At 47.1% G+C, this 17,381-nt stretch overlaps 1 protein-coding gene and 1 pseudogene across 1 annotated transcript in view; one reads left to right on the top strand and one right to left on the bottom strand.

Moving 5' to 3' along the window:
- SAE1 (SUMO1 activating enzyme subunit 1) overlaps positions 1-17,381 on the top strand; it is a 78,268-nt gene that overhangs the window by 44,256 nt on the left and 16,631 nt on the right. The gene's annotated exons all lie outside the window — the stretch shown is intronic.
- Positions 16-9,186, bottom strand: LOC132217168 (small ribosomal subunit protein eS27-like; annotated as a pseudogene).

Genomic DNA, 17,381 nt, shown 5'->3' with positions numbered 1-17,381 from the left:
AGCTCTTTAAAAAAATTTTTTTCCATAATCAAAACTTTATTGAAAAATTGATACCAAAATAGGAGATCACTGTTGTATACTTACAAAATTAAATGTAATTACATTATCCTGGTAGGTTAACTAGAATTACTAAACTGATCAGGCTTTTTGTGATACAACCCAAATTCAGGAAGCTGTGTGGGTCATTAGTGTTGCTTTCTTCTAAATGAACATCCTTCCGTGAGTCTAGCCTTTCCTCCTGTCGGCTGGCACAACCACCGTCTGAGCGTGGCTGAAAACCGTGGTGATCTTGTAGCAACCTGCACATTTTACATCCATAAAAGAGGAATTTGGACTTTGAACTAGCCGTTTCTTTTTATGTTTTTTCTTTTCCTCTTCCAAGGTCGGGTGTAGTAAATCTCGCCAAAGGCATGTTGATCCTCTCACAGGCACAGCCCGTCCCCTCTTTTTAATTTTTTAATTTTTACTGATTTCAGAGCAGGAAGGAGAGGGAGAGAGATAGAAACATTAATGATGAGAGAATCATTGATCGGCTGCCTCCTGCACATCCCACACTGGGGATCAAGCCCGCAACCCAGGCATGTGTCCTGACCAGGAATCGAACCATGACCTTCTGATTCATAGGTTTACACTCAAACACTGAGCCACGCTGGTCGGGCACCTTATTCTCATGTTCAGAGAAATACTTATTTCAGTTTTCTACTCAGCCATTCATAGAACTGAGATTCTCCTGTAATTTGACCTTGTTGGACTTATGCAGGACATAGCAGCTTCCACAGGTGAACTTGCCTTCTGCCAAATACACTTGCCATCATCTGTTTTTGTGACCTTGGGCATAGATAAGTCAGTTTGCCTCTTTAGGATTTTATTTCCTCGCCTATAGAAGTGGGAGGACTATGTTAGCCAGCCTCTCTGAAATCTCTTCTCATTCTAAATAGTCAGTGAAAGTGTGTCTTGTTTTTCTGTATTTTTTATTTTTATGCTTTTAACAACTTTATTGAGGTATGATAAATAAACAGAAAGTTTACCCATTTTAAGTGTACAGACAGGTTTTGTGACCAGTCTCATCCTGAAAGTCACATAAATCGTTTTTAGTTTTTCCCAGTCCTTGGAATTTGTTCCCCAGACCTTTCTAGGAATGTGACTGATCCACCTGCCTCAGGAATTCCTAGTGAGGACAGGTGTTTGGCTGTGATGCGCACCTGAGAATACCTTACAGGGAACCTGACTTGGTTTCACCATTGGAGGACATAGTAGGTGCTTGATAAGTATTTTTGGCATGAGTGATGGTATTGCTTATCTGGTCATTTACTCCACTCTGGAGGGAGAGCAGCCGGCCCACTGGTGACCCCGCAGGATCCTCTCACCTGTCTGCTGCCCCGGGCACCCAGCAGGCTTTGGATTCCAGTGCCGTCCTGGCCCCAGCCTGCCTCACATGTGGATGGTTCTTACTGCCCCGTATACGATTCAGCGTCTGGGGAAGCAGCTGTCCTGCCTTCCATGTGCGTGTGTTTGCCTTGTTTGGGTGCTGAGTGTTTTTCCAGTTTACTTAATAAGATAGTGGCCAGACTGAGCGCTTCCTGCTGCATTTTTCCACTATCTTGAGCGTTGGCCTCGCCATCTGTGAGCAAAAGGTCTCATCTTTTTATTATTCTCCCATGGCATGTTGCAAAACATTAAGCATGAGTTGGTTTCCTGTGGCAAAAAGTTGACTTTGATTTGTTCTTTTTGAGGTTAGTGTGAGTTTATCATAACAGGAGTGCTAAAAATATCAGGTCTGGTATGGAAACAGCATTCAGTTACCAGCATGAACAATAACAGGCAGGTTTAGTCCAGAGCAGGAAGAAATCGACTTCATCTCAAAATGAGAATTACTTAGCACAGAGTCCTTCTTTGTCTCTGTTCTGAAGACTCATGGAAAAGAACCTAGGCCATCTTTGAGCCACAGGGTTAAAGCTGCAAATAATCTTAGACCAAACATTTTTGAGCACCTTGTGTGCCAGATCCCGTGCCTGGGAATCATCAGAGGAGGAAGAGGAATTCTTGTTGCCAGTGGAAAAGACAAACACAGATCATTCTGCTTCTCTTGAGGAGCGCTGTAACAGGGCAATGGAAAAAGCTGTCGTGTTGTGCTGGTCTGTTTTTCAGTGTGCGGATTATTTCATAATCAAAAGCAAACTCTGGGAGCTCAGGGAACTGAGGGTGTGGCCATGTTTGGGAAGTTGGAAAGTCTTCATAGAGGAGGAGACTTCTGAGCTGGGTGTTAAAGGCTCGGTATTTGCGAGGCGGTGAAGAGAGGCGAGACCGTTGCCGGCAGAGGAGCAGACGTGTAGGCAAGGCAGGCAGCACTGCAAGCACCATGTCCCCGTGAGACTGGAGCTGGGTGGGAACTGGCCAGAGGAGATCATCAGGCCCTGCTTTTGGGCTTTTTATATTACAGCCAGTGCTTCTCTGGGAACATTTGTAAAATGCAGATTCCCTGGTTCTCGCTCAGATTGACTGAATCAGAATAACTAGGCGTGGCTGGCATTGCCTCATTTCTGTAAAGCCCCAGGTTTCTGAAGGTTCAGCCAGTTAGCGGCAGACCATTGCCACAGGAGAACGGGAACTCACGTCTGGTGTCAAAGCCTTGATTCACTATTTTAAAAAATTTTGTGGACTCAGACACTAGGGTGGTGGGGGCTTGCCCTTGGGGGTGGGAGTGGCCGGGGGGGGGGAGTGTTCACTTGGGGGAAAACGGAGACATATGTAATACCTTAAACAACTTTTAAAAAGAGGGTTTTAATTAATTTGAAATATCGATTTGTTGTTCTACTTACTTATGCATTCATTGGTTAATTCTTCTATATGCCCTGACTGGGGATCAAATCCACAACATTGGTGTATTGGGACGATGCTCTAACTGAGCTTCCCGGCCAGGGCTGATTAAGTCCTGTGTGTCAAATGGCGGCATTACTACAGGAAAAAAAGGAACTAACCCATGTACTAAAGAGAAAAAAACTATAAACAAATATTGAATTCTGGTTAGTAGGTTTGTTTTTCACAGTGATATGGGTTAGTAATTCTGAAACTATGTATTCTAGAATTGAGCAAATAAATAGGTAAGTACAGGGTGGGGGCAAAAGTAGGTTTACACTTGTGAGTATGCGAAATGCAGTTTATTCTTGTTTTAGTGATTAATTATTATTTTCCATACGAGCAACTGTAAACCTACTTTGCCCAACCCTGTGTATTGTGGATAATGTTTGTTTGTTTATTACCAAAAAAAGGAGTTTCTCTAAATACGGAAGGTGGAAAAGGTTAGAAGGAACCCTGTGGGATTGGATTGGAATTTGAGTCATCAGGTGAAGCCATGGTTTTTTATTTGTAGCTATAGAAATTGTTGTGTGTATGTATGTTTTCACATTTATACATATATATTTTCTAGCATTTGTTGAGAGGGCTTAGAAGCAAAGACACTCCAATAGCAATGAACCTACTTCATACCCAGATTATAATTGTTAGTATCCAAGAAAACAGGGATCCTTGGAGAAATGGTTGATTCTGGGGCTGGGGTAAGAAAATTATAGGTGAGCTTGGAATATCTGCTATGCCAGAAAATAGGGAAGTGCTCAAAGAATGGTGGGTCGTGTCAACAGGACCCAGGAGCCAGCTTTTTGGGCCAATTAAAGGATCAAATAAATAATGGTAGTAATAGATTATAACCCATAGAATAAAATAAGAACCCATGAGTCTACACTGACAAGTAAGTAAATGGGGAAAAGGAGAAAGTTCTTTTGTTTTACAGTAGAATAATAAATTAAGCAGGAATGGTACAGATAAAATATCTGTATTTTCACGATAGTGCTAAAAATTATTTGTCAAGAGTCATTGATGGATGCTAAAACTAATGGGAAAGGGTGCTGTAAACAGGACAGTTGTCTCCTCCCACGATGCTTTATTTATTTATTATTTTTAATCCTCACCAAGGATATTGTTTCCATTGATTTTCAGACATAGTGGAAGGGAGGGAGGTGGATGGAAAAGAGAGAAACATTGGTGTGAGAGAGAGACATCGATTGGTTGCCTCCTGCATGAGCCCTGACCAGGGCCTGGGCCAAGGAGGAGCCTGCAACCAAGGTACGTGCCCTTGACCGGAATCAAACCCAGGACACTTTGGTCCACAGGCAGATGCTCTATCCACTGAGCCAAACCAGCTAAGGCTAAAAGTACATATTTTAAAATTTATTTTTATATTTCTTTTTTAAATATACTTTTTATTGATTTCAGAGAGGAAGGGAGAGGGAGAGATAAGAAACATCAATGATGAGAGAGAATCATTGATCGGCTGCGTCCTGCATGCCCCACACTGGGGATCGAGCCCACAACCCAGGCATGTGCCCTTGACTGGAATCAAACCTGGGACCCTTCTGTCTGCAGGCCAACACTCTATGCACTGAGACAAACCAGCTAGGGCATATATTTTTTTTATTGATTTCAGAGAGTAGGAGGGAGGGAGAGAAAAAAACATCAATGAGAGAATCATCGATCAACTGCCTCCTGCACACCCCCTACTAGGGATCAAACTCGCAACCTGGGTATGTGCCCTGACAGGGAATCGAACTGTGACCTCCTGGCTCAACCACTGAGCCACACCAGCCAGGCCCAAGAAGCTTTTTAATACTGAGAGACACTTTAGAGCAGCGGTCACCAACTGGTGGTCCGTGAGGTCCGAAAGGTTGGCGACCACTGGTTTAAGGAAACCTTTGGAGCAGCGGTCGCCAACCGGTGGTCCGTGAGGTCTGAAAGGTTGGCGACTGCTGCTTCAGAGAACACTGGCAGATTGTTCCTCAACCAAGAGATCAAAGTTAGCGTTCCAAGAGTAGGACAAATGGATCTCATGCCTGCTGATAGTATGCACTGAGAAAGACGCACACAGGGTTTCCTGTCCAAGTGTGTAAGGACACAGCGCCACGCAGGAATTCTTGTCCAGGGTTGGTAGTCGGAATTTATTATGAAGAGACATCAGACAAACTCGAATTGAAGAATATTCTGTAAACAAAAATATGGCCTGTACTTTTCAAAGTACCCTAAAGGACTGAGGAACCCCATTTCAGATAAAAGGCGAATGAAGAGACATGATAATGAAATGGCATGTAGAATCCCGGAGTGTGTCTGAGAGCTGGGAAGATTTTTCTTTATGCTCTCAAGGGCGTTAATGGGACAATTGGTCAAATTTGATAAAGGTCCGTAGATTAGATGAGAATACTCATATCAGTGTTGATTTTGTAATTTTGATAATGGTTATGTAAGAGAATGTTCTTGTATGTAGGGGTGAATTTCAAATTATTCAGGAAAAATGTGTATGTATAGATAAAAATATAAAGAAATAATGACAAATGTGGTAGCATATTTACATTTGGGGAATCTAAATGCAGTTATTTGGGGATTCTGTATAATTTTTCTATGATTCTACAATTATTCAACATAAAATTTAAAATAACCAAAAAAAGCCGGTTCTCAGCACCTGGGACAACCTTGATATTTGATGACCGGTTGAATAATGCCTGCAAAGGGCTTTCCGATCTGGACCGGGTCCATGGGAAGGGGACCCATTTAATATATTTTTTTTTAATTATTGATTTTTTACAGAGAGGAAGGGAGAGGAGTAGATAGTTAGAAACATCAGTGAGAGAGAAACATCGATCAGCTGCCTTCCGAAAACCCCCACTGGGGATGTGCCCGCAACCAAGGCACATGCCCTTGACCGGAATCGAACCCGGGACCCTTGAGTCGGCAGGCTGACGCTCTATCCACTGAGCCAAACCGGTTAGGCAAGGGGACCCATTTAGCAGTGTATCCTCATCATTTCTACAGAGGGTGGGGGGTCTTAACCTGGTGTGCTTTGTGTACAGTTCTCCTGGAAAGGAGCCATATAGGTTTCCCCAGATTTGCCAGGGTGCCGAGAGAGCTCTGCCGTGGGAGAAATCCCACGCCCCACGAGTGGAAACACAAAGCCTTGATGAACCAGGCAAGAGGTGTAGTGAGTACAACCCCACTGCTAAGCAAGGCGGGATGGCCTCCACCTTGGGCCCTTGCTCTGCAAAAAGTATGTCCTCTGGCACACAGTAGTGTTAGGCCCACTGTAGGGGTGTATTTGCATATAAACAAGTTTCCAGCTGCAGACAGGCCTTCAGTTTTTGTCTAGAGCTGGGTAAGACCTTACTAGGAACACAAGCAGTGGCTTGGAGGCAGGTCCTAGAGGGGCAGAGGACCTCCCGCGGTGGCCTTTGGTGAGGCACTTTCTCCTGCTGACCCTGAGGTGGGTTGTGGATTGGATTAAGGATAAGGATTAAGGATAAACCAGGAAATGTTCTAATGGGCCGCCTGTGTGCATCTGGAGCTGGGATGAGTCTGTTGGACCAATGCTCCAAATTGAGCTGTTACTTAGTTTTCTTCCAACCATTGCCCATCTTCTCTTCTGCAGACCATTAATCAAGTTCATTTAGAGTCCTAGGCAAGCACCGTCTGTAGCACTCTATGAAGTTCAACCTAGACCCCTCCATCCTTCCTCTTCATGTGCCCGGAGTTGTTCCAGAGGATTGATTGCCTCCCAGCTGCCCTCTGCCTCCCATTTTCCATTTTCAGTTACCAGACTAGTCTACTGAAAAACTAAAACCCTTCCATGATTTTATTTTGCCTTCAGAATACAATTTAGACTTCCTGGATTAACATCCCAGACTTAGGGCCAGCTGACTTTTCTTTCTCATTCCATGCCTTCTGCCCTCCTTGAACCCTACACTCATGTCAGACTATTTGTTATCCCCCAAACATCTGTCACCTCATGCTGTCAATCTCATTTCTATACACGTTCATATTCCTTCCCCCTGGAATACCTGCTTTGGTCCTTCCCTCTTATCTTTACTGCTCAGCTCTGGTGTTACCTCCAAAACCTGACTCACTTGTCTGAGTTGGGTTTTCTTCCTCTGAAATCCCATCCCACCCTCTGGACAACAGGACTGACTTGAGGGCAGGGACCGTAGCTCCTCATCTCTTGACTGTCCAGTACAGGCCTGACGCAGAACAGGGCTTGGTAGATGTAGATTGATTGATTGCTGTGATCACCTGCCCTGTTTGGAGAATCTTGCCAATTTTTTTTTTTTAATCAATATTTTCCATGGCTTTTCAGAGAGAGTGGGAGGGAGAGAAGGAGTGGGTGAGAGAGACACATTGACTGGTTGTCTTCTGCATATGCCCCAACTGGGGAAGGAGAGTGAACCCACGACCCAGGTACATGTTTGGTGCCTGGGCAGACACTAGCCATGAAGCAGCTCTGGCCATGATGAATCTTGCCAATTCTTAAGGCTTTATTAATTTACTAGAGGCCCGGTGCACGAAATTTATGCACGAGGGGTGGGTGGGGAGGAAGGTCCCCTCAGCCCAGCCTGCACCCGCTGCAGTCTGGGACCTCTTGGGGGATGTCCGACTGCCCTCTCAAAATCCTGGACCACTGGCTCCTAATCACTCAGCTGCCTGATCGCCCCTCACTGCCTCTGTGTGCCAGCCTGATTGCCCTTAAGTGCTCCACACTGCTGGCCAGTTCGCCCCCAACTGCCCCCTCCCTGCCGGCCTGGTCACTTCTAACTGCCTTCCCCCCCCCACCCTGGTCACCCCTTACTGCCCGTCCGTCCCCCCACCCCCCTTCCTGCCAGCCTGGTCGTAGGCAGCCATCTTGTAAGGGCGTGAGGATTAATTTGCATATTACCTCTTTATTAATTACCTCTTTATTATATAGGACTGGAGGCCCAGTGCACAACTGGGGCCGGGAAGGAACCATGGGAGGGCTCCAGGGTGTGTCCAGCCTGTCTCGCCCAGTCCCAATCTGCCCAACCCCAGCAGCAAGCTAACTACCAGTCAGAGCGTCTGCCCCCTGGTGGTCAGTGCACTTCGTAGCGACTGGTCAAATGAACGGTTGGACACTTAGCATACTAGGCTTTCATTGTATAGGATAGGGTTTGAGGCCTATGTAAAGCCATCTAGGTGGTGCTCATTTGCATAGTTGACCATGACCTTTTCCCACTGTGCCACACTTGAAAGACAGGAAGTATCTCTAAACCCCAAGGTTTGGCTGCAGGACTATGCCTAAACCATCCACAGGATTGGGGAGCACTTCTGCTCTCCTTTAACTCCTTGTCTCCAGGCAGCAAGGGCCCGTCACTAACCAGTAGCTCCTATCTCTGCTAGAGTTCGCGAGGTCAGCCTAGGCCAGTGATGGCGAACCTATGACACGTGTATCAGAGGTGACATGCGAACTCATTTTTTTGGTTGATTTTTCTTTGTTAAATGGCATTTAAATATATAAAATAAATATCAAAAATATGTCTTTGTTTTACTATGGTTGCAAATATCAAAAAATTTCTATATGTGACACAGCAGCAGAGTCAAGTTAGGGTTTTTCAAAATGCTGACACGCCGAGCTCAAAAGGTTCGCCATCACTGGCCTAGGCCCTCCTTGGGGGGAATTTGTATCTTTTCTAAGATGACCGGTTGTTCTTGGTTCATAAATCTAGCCAAATGAGTTTGGAGTTCACGTCTGCTTTGTCCTGCCAGTAGAACCTTCTCAGTCACCAAAGCCTTGAGGTCTCCAGATTTGGATTTGGAAGAAAGAAGTTTAGGTCCCACCTCTGCCATATACTTCCTGGCCTTGAGCAAGTTCCCCCCACTTCATGGCTTCTGTTTTCTCATAGAAACGGAGATTTTTGACAGTCCTCTCTTCCCAATGGTCATGTACAGGAGAGCCTTAGAAATAGTTCTATTTTTTCCTTTTCTAAGTTGTAAGTAAAGGTAAGGAAGGCAACTTAGTAAAATATTCAGATACCTCAGAGGAAACTGCCATTTCTTGCATATTCTTCCAGAACTTTCTAGCATTTTATACCTCACCACTGCATGGATTCTTTTGCAAGATTTCCTGTCGGCGGACACTTTGTAATTTTTTAATTGTTGTAGGTAGACTTTAGGGAACTTCTTTAATTCCTCCTTCCTCAAATCTGCCTGCCCCCAGTACACTCCCAACTTCCCTGTTTTTATGATTTTTTTTTAATTGACTTTGTCTCCAGACCTCAGCTTGATTTGGTGATCAGTTCTCTTCAGAAGGAACTTCTTATTTTAGAACTTGTCACCTTTGTAAACCAGGCCGAAGGCAGCCATTGCCGTTTGGACCTAGTGCTCCCCAGGGGGTGTTTGGTCCCAGCAATGACAAGAACTGCTGAGGAGGAGACAGCCACAGGGAAATGGGTTCCGATAATGGGGCAGCAGCTGAGCACTTGTTGATTTGCTGCTGTCATGACCACAGAGTTTAAAAATAATTTGTAGGGAGGGAGAAAGAAAAAACAGTGGTTTTGGGTTTTTTTTTGTTTTGTTTTTTTTTTGGTGCCACTGCTTTATCTATCAGTGGTAGAGAGAAGGCAGACCACAGTCATTCAGAAAGGAAGGAGGCACTGTCATGCAGAGACGGGAGGGCAGAGGTGACCCACAGTGCTGTTCAGCCATCAGCAGGTAGAGTGGTGAGAGCACCGACTCATAGGGCACAGGGACTGAATGAAGATCTGGCACATTGGGTATTGATAATTGTTGATTAGCACTCTCTGTGCATCATGATCACATTAAATCTTCACAGCGCCCTCACGAGAGCAGATCTTATTGTGATCATCCCATTTTCACAAGAAGAAATTGAGTCTTGGAGAGGTTAAGTCATTTGTCCAAGTTCTCCACACTTAGAAAGTGTTGAAGCATCACCGAACACTGCATATTTCAGAGCGCTCAGTCAGCTTTTAATTATTAGCATCACTAATAATAGCAGTATGTCCAGTTTTTCAAATCTGAACTTCACAAGAACCTTGTGACATTTTCTTAATCCACTTTTGCAGATGGGAAACTAAGGCCCAAGGAGACCAGATTGCAATAATGGGCAACATTGTCAGCAACCTGCCTTGTTTTTTCTCTGCAGGCCCACATCTCCCCCACCCCCAGCTTTAGCCTGTTTGAGCAGCTCTCGGGCCCCAAGCCCAGCTGCGATTCTTGTTTAAAGCCTCACATCTTTTCTCTGAGTGTCAGACAACTGTCACGGGAATGTCCTGTGCCATCTTCCCTCGGTGAGAGTGGTTGGCAGAGAGCAGCAGATGCCCAGAGTCAAGGTCATGTGCCACTCAAGTGCTGGGCTGGAGAAAAGACCCTGTCTCCCTGCTGCTTGTGACCGGACAGGGTGGGTCTGAATGGAGAGGGCTCTGTCAGACTCGTTATTGAGTAGGGGGTGCAGTTGGCCAAGCTGAGCCGTGAGGGGCCCTGCACTGGGCATGGAGCGCTGTCCTTCTCTACATAATTCACCTCTGCGATTTAGAGTTTTTGTCCCCTTCTTTTGTAAATTGCAGTGTTTTCTTACTAGGCAGAATGTTCTACTTGAAAGATGAGAGTTAAGCTCAGGAACCACTTGACACTTTTTAGAGGAGAAATAGAACATTTGGCTGCAGAGTCTTAATGGGTAGTTTGTGTTATTCCAAACTTGTGGGCTGTAGGGTGGAGAGCCAAACCTGTTTGAAGTGATTTTTAACAATAAGCATGTTTTCTGTCTTGTCTCTGTTCCTAGGGAGACAGTATAACATAGAGGTTGGCAGTGCAGTGACTTTTGAGTCCATTGTGATCCTGAGCCTCTCCAAAGCCTCAGTTTCCCACCTTTAAAATGGGGATGGTAACAGTTATACATAGAGGAGTATTCTGAATGTAGGATATCAAACGCCTTTTTAAGAAACTAAATGTTGCAAAAATCTTGACTAAAAACTGCTTAGACATAATCTTAGTAGCTGAATAATATTCATTCTGTCAGTGTATCATATGAAGCCACCCTATTATTGGATGTGAGATTATTTCCATATTTTCTGTAGTATAAATAACATGGCAATGACCTTTTTTAAAAATATATATATATTTTATTGATTTTTTACAGAGAGGAAGGGAGAGGGATAGAGGGTTAGAAACATCGATGAGAGAAACATCGATCAGCTGCCTCCTGCACACCTCCTACTGGGGATGTGCCCGCAACCAAGGTACATGCCCTTGACTGGAATCGAACCTGGGACCTTTTCAGTCCGCAGGCCGATGCTCTATCCACTGAGCCAAACCAGTTAGGGCGGCAGTGACCTTTTTAAAAAAGTATTTATTAATTTCAGAGCAGAAGGGAGAGGGAGAGAGGGATAGAAACATCAGTGATGAGAGAGAATCATTGATTGGCTGCCTCTTGCATGTCTCCCACTAGGGATCGATCCGGAAACCCAGGCAATATGCCCTTGACTGGAATCGAACCCCTGACCCTTGAGTCCACAGGCCAACATTCTATCCAATGAGCTAGATCAGCCAGAGCGGCAATGGCCTTTTATAAAGATCCTCAATACCACATTCTCATGTCATTCTCAAGACATGTATGCAGAGCACTCACACTTCCACCAGCTCTGGGTGACAGAGCCGAACCCCGGCCTTCTTGATTAGGTTGAGTAATCTTGGTCTTTAATTTGGTAGGCAAAATTGGCATCTGTTTTCAGGTCATTTCTGAGAAAAAGTACTCTCCTTTCCCCCATCAACAACTTCATCTGCCCGCCTCAAATTCTTTTCAGAAGAGATTGAAATGTAAATAACAAGCGACAGCTTTCGTTCTCTGTTTTGAGCTGATATATGATGAGGTCATAGGTTGGGTTGCATTGAAGGGTGGCCAGGACTTGGAGCCCAAGGGGGCATTTCAGAGTAAGTCTTCGGGGGAGCCACTCTGGAAGTGATGCTCTGGAGAGAGAGACCCCAGTGCTGTGAGCCCATGATGCAGGGGCTAAGAGTGTGCTCTCCGTGGATTCTGAGCTCTGCATTCAAGGGCAGGGCCTGGTGCCATCTGGGTCACTTCTGGGTCCCCAGCACAGCTCTGTACTGAATGTGGGGGTGGAGAGCAGGTGCTCAAGACATGTTTGTGGATGAAAATGAATGAATGAATGAATGAATGAATGAATGAATACACTGGCATTTTAAAAAAAAAATCCTTGCCCATGGACATGCTCATTGAATTTGGAGAGAGTGGAAGCGAAGGGGGGTGGGGGGAGAAACAGATCCGTTGCCTTCCCATACCAGCCCCTCTTGGGGATCGAACCTGCAACCTTTCAGTGTAAGGGATAATGCTCCAACCAACTGAGCCACCTGGCCAGGGCCACACACATACTTTTAAGTTTCTGGCTTAAAGAGAAAAACTAAGGGTGAGGTACATGAAGGGGGGAGTTTGTGGCGCCGGGGTGAACAGATGACCGGATGCCGGAAAAGCGGCTTCCTGAGGTGCTCCCGCCTTCCCAGTTCAGCCCTGTCCCTCCCTGAGCTCATGCCCGGGGGCTGGCTATTCTGTACCTTTAGACCAAAGGCATGGCCTTGAAAGCTGGACTCCCATCTTGTTTCCCTCCTGAGGGCAGACGTGGTGTGCTGTGTATCTTTTTTGTTTCTCGGTGGGTATTCCATGTCTAGCATGTTTGTAAATACTTGATAAGAAATCCATCTTGGGTTTCCTGAAACTATTCAATTCGATTAATAAAAGAGCAGGCCTGGTTGAGAGCCCTCGCCCCTTACGTGTGACTGTCTTCCTTCCCCAAACATTTAGGCTTCCCATGAAGCCTACTTTCTTGGTGCCTACCAGGGGGCACGCTCATGTTAGGCATTAACTAAATAGTAGTGAACAAAATAGAAATGGTCTCTGCCCCACAGAGCAAACATCTAGGGGGGAGAAGCAGGCCAGTCCTTGTACAAGTGAATTTACACAGATGATTGTAAGATAAATGGAGATTGAGAGTCCCTGTCGTCTCCAGAGCTCACAGCTGCATTAGTGGTGGGAACTCAGTTAACCGAGGAAGGTCCGCATAAACAAGCATGTCAGCTCCAAGGGGCAGGTGAGCTGGGTTGATGGCGACTGGGGAAGAGTAGCCACAATCCTGGAGTGTTGGCACTTACTGAATTCTCACACTGTGCGTGGCGCTGTCCTAGGTGCACTACGTGGATTAGTTCACGAAATCCTTAAACCCTGCAAGGTAAGTGCTCTTAGGATTCTTATTTTATAGAAGCCCAGGGACATTGTCACTTGCCCAAGGTGCCAGTAGGTGGAAAAGTAGGGGATCCAGCCAAGGCAGTCAGTCTGGCTCCAGAGCCGAGCTCCTCACTACTGTCCTCTGCTGCCTGCCCATTTCTAGGAAGGACCTCGCAGAGAGAAGGCAGCGGTGTTTGGGCTGGTGGGGGCGGGGGCCGGGGGGCACCTGAGAAAAGCAGGTGGTCCTGCCCCGTGGCCGGGAGCCTGGCTGCTACATACACTGCCCCAATCCACCCTCATAACTCAGAGCTCCTTTTCTGGTTCCCGCCTTTTATAAACTTACTAGAGGCCCGGTGCACAAAAATTTTTGCACTCGCGGGCGGGGGGGGGGGGGGGTCCCTCAGCCCGGCCTGTGCCCTCTCGCAGTCTGGGACCCCTCGGGAGATAACGACCTGCTGACTTAGGCCTGCTTCCGGGTGGCAGAGGGCAGGCCCAATCCCTAGGTGCAGCCCCTGGTCGGGCTCAGAGCAGGGTAATCGGGAGGTTGTGATGCCACCCTCAGTCATGCTCAGGGTAGGGCCGATTGGGGGGTTGGGGCACCATCCCCTGTCACACTCAAGGCAGGGTCGATGGGGAGGTTGCGGCGCCACCCCCTGTCACGCACAGAGCAGGGCCAATCAGGGGGTTGGGGCACTGCCCCCTGTCACTCAGAGCAGGGCCCATCAGGGGGGTTGGGGCTCTGTACCCTGTCACGCACAGAGCAGGGCCCATCAGGGTGTTGGGGCGCCGCCCTCTATCACCCACAGAGCAGGGCCGATCAGGGGGTTGGGGCGCCGCCACTGTCACACTCAGGGCAGGGCCGATGGGGAGGTTATGGCTCTACCCCGTCACACACAGAGCCGGGCCCGTCGGGGGGAGGGGTTGGGGCGCCGTGCCCTGTCACACACAGAGCAGGGCCGATCAGGGGGTTGGGGCGCTGCACCCTGTCACACACAGAGCCGCAGGGCGATCAGGGGGTTGGGGAGCTCCCCCCTATCAGGCACAGAGCAGGGCTGATAAGGGGGTTGGGGCGCCTTCCCCTGTCACGAACAGAGCAGGGTGGATAGGGAGGTTGTGGCCCCGCCCCCTGTCACACACAGAGCCGCAGGGTGATCAGGGGGTTTGGGCGCTGCCCCCTGTCATGCTGATCCCGGTGCCGGGAGGCATATTACCCTTTTACTATATAGGGTAGAGGCCTGGTGCACGGGTGGGTGCCGGCTGGTTTGCCCTGAAGGGTGTCCTGGATCAGGGTGGGGGTCCCCACTGGGGTGCCTGGCCAGCCTGGGTGAGGGGATGATGGCTGTTTGCAGCTGGTCACACACCCTTCAGGGTGGGGGTCCCCACTGCAGTGCCTGGCCAGTCTGGGTGAGGGGCTGAGGGCTGTTTTCAGGCTGGGGGTGACTGAAGCTCCCAACCGCTCCTTTTTTTCTTTTTTCTTTTTTATTCTGGGCCAGCTTTAGCTTTGAGGCTTGGCTCCAGCTCTTCAGCCTCCGCTGCTTAAAGTAGGTTTCTGGCCTTTGCTTACAATGTTGCGATCCTGCTGGCTGAAGCCTGGCGGGTTTTGTTTAGCTTCTATATTTGTTACATAGTTGCTTAGAGTTGCAGCTCAGAGGCCTGCAGTGGCAGGCGGGGAACATTGGAGTCCTCCGTCACTGAAGCAAGCAAGCCTCATGTTAGTTTCAAGCTGCCTGGCTGCCGGCCGCCATCTTGGCTGGCAGTTAATTTGCATATAGCCCTGATTAGCCAATGGGAAGGGTAGCGGTCGTACGCTAATTACCATGTTTCTCTTTTATTAGATAGGATAAGTAGTTTGGATTTGCCACCCTCACCAAATGCTCTGTGGGGGCAGAGTGTGCATTGTGCTCTCACCTGCCCAGCTCAGGGCCTGGCACAAAGCCATGCTTAGTACGTACTTATTGAATGAACAGTTAACTACATGTCAGACCTAGTGTTTTGCCTTAGAAGATAGGCAGTTGTCTAAGAGGATAACTATCTTCTTGGAAGTTTATGTAACACAGAAATAGAGCTGGTTTCCAGGACGTTTCCAGAGTGCACGGGAGAAGGGTTATCGATAGGTTGGAGCGCGCCAGAGACTGAGGCAGGGGTACCTGACACACAAAGCCTTAGTTGTCAGTCAGGCAAATGAGGTTTTTATATAGATGTAGCTTTCCCCTTTAATTGAGCTGTTTTGGGGGACAGAAATAGAGTTGGGGCTTATTTGCAACATTGACTTTATTTCCTATAAAAATACTATTTTTTCCGATGATCTTAGTGATTATGCTAAATATAATCACACTGTTTAAATGCAATAAGATATTTGTCTAAAGAAATACAGTGATTAATAATACTGCTTTCCAAATTCCTGTAGTCATAGCAATCTGGTATTCTGGTTCAGAATAAATATGAATTTGAGTTCATTTCTTTTTGCAGAATTAGTAGTTAATCACATGTACACAGTTTTCCTTTTAGTACATGAAAAGGTGCTTGTCTTTTTTGTTACATGGGCAAGACCTGAACTTCAGCAGAGACACAAGCCTGTCATCTGTAGCAATAAATGTCATTTTCCTGGACTTCAGCAACCTGAGTTAATTAAAAGGTTCAGATGAAGTTAATCAGGTTTGGGACTCTCATTTTGTGCACTGTTTTGATGCGATTCAATGAGTCATCTTTTGGCAGAGCAGCTCTCCATTCCTGAGTTTGATCTTAATGGGGACAGTTTTATAATCTGGAAGCTGGTGGGGAGGTGCTCTTCAGAAATGCAGAGTCAACACTGATGTGTGTGTGTGTCTGGCTATTTGGGAGGGTGGAGAGCAGAACAAAGAGGAGAATTTAATAAGCAAGAACTCGTCAGGGGCTAGGGTCAGTTCTGAGACTGCTGCCTGTCCAGAACATGGGCTTCTTCCCACCCCCGCTAACTGGAGTGCTGACATTCGAAAAAGAGTGAAAAATACAGCTTCTGTTTGCTTTGCTACAAATAAGTGGCCTGACTGGCCTCCTTCCCAGAGGCCCTGAGAGGACTTCAGATGTGGTCAGCGAGGTATCTGGCTGGTGCCAGCCTGCCGGCCCTCATCCAGGCGGCCTGCACCAGAGAAACAGCGGGGCCAACTGCTGGCCGCCTTCACTCCTCCTGCTAGTGCCATCTTACTTCTTTCTGAGATGAAACTGGTCTTACTCTCTGAAGATGGATGGGCAAGGTTTCGTATGGCGTCCGCCTTCACTTCTCACCCACTGAATTAGTAACTTAAAATTAATGGACCAGTTGAGAGAGGGCAGGGCCTATCTGGAAAATGCATAAAAATGTGGTTGAATGGGAGTCCTCTGAGGTGAGGGGCAAAGAGCCAGACCGCTTGGAATCCTTGGGGCTGCATTCCTGATGGTCCTGCCGTTTCTCCTGGATTCGGTTAGGGTTAAGAAGCACAGAGGCTGATTGCCAGAGTTGGCATTTCTGCACTAATGCTTACTGACAGTTACATTGAACAAGCCACTGAACCTCTCTGAACTTCAGTCTGCCCACCTATAAAGTAAGGAGAGTAAGAGGACCTCCCTACCTCACCAGGTTATTGTGGCTGAGTGTTAATTATGTAAAATGCTTGGCACATACTAGGCACTGTTGGTTTTACTATTAGGATGGTTTGAGCTTTCTCCAAGGGCTTATATTTAGCCAAAAGATGAACAGCATTGTGGTGAGAGCTGAAAAAATGACCCTCTCTTCTTCCTTCTGTATGACAGTTGATGCTTCTGTCCCAGTGACAAAGAAATGAGAGCATCACATGGGCGGCACCATGTGGGGCCCCCACTGCTGTCCGCCACCCTGACGGCCTGAAATTAAGCAGCCTCCCTGTCCACGTGGTTGCCACTGAGCCTTGAATTGTGCAGTATGAGCGGCTGTACTTGGCATTGCGTCTGTCATCTGCTCAGGCAACGCTGACACTCATTCTGGGTTTGTGGTTCTGTCCTCTCAGAAGCGATAGATGGAGCAGCGCTGACGTTCAGTGCAGTTTGCTCCAGTACCCTCTGCTTTGGCTGGACTAGACTAGCAGGTTTCCAGATTCCTTTGTCTTCACAGGACACTGTTGGACAGGAGGTTGGGTCTAAACGGGGATTAACTGCCTCTTCTGCAGTCTCCTCCACCCTCCCCCAAAAGCTTCTGTGATTGCATTTATTTACTCCAAATGGAATTCCAGCAACACATCTGCAGAGGTAGAAGCTAAGCTCAGGTGAAGGCAGATCAGTTTAGTAGCATCCAAATGGTCATTGGCCTTGAGTT

Source organism: Myotis daubentonii, chromosome 15, assembly GCF_963259705.1.
Source record: "Myotis daubentonii chromosome 15, mMyoDau2.1, whole genome shotgun sequence".
Taxonomy (NCBI): domain Eukaryota; kingdom Metazoa; phylum Chordata; class Mammalia; order Chiroptera; family Vespertilionidae; genus Myotis; species Myotis daubentonii.
The sequence above is the reverse complement of the archived record's forward strand: the minus strand, read 5'-3'. Positions and strand labels throughout refer to the sequence as shown.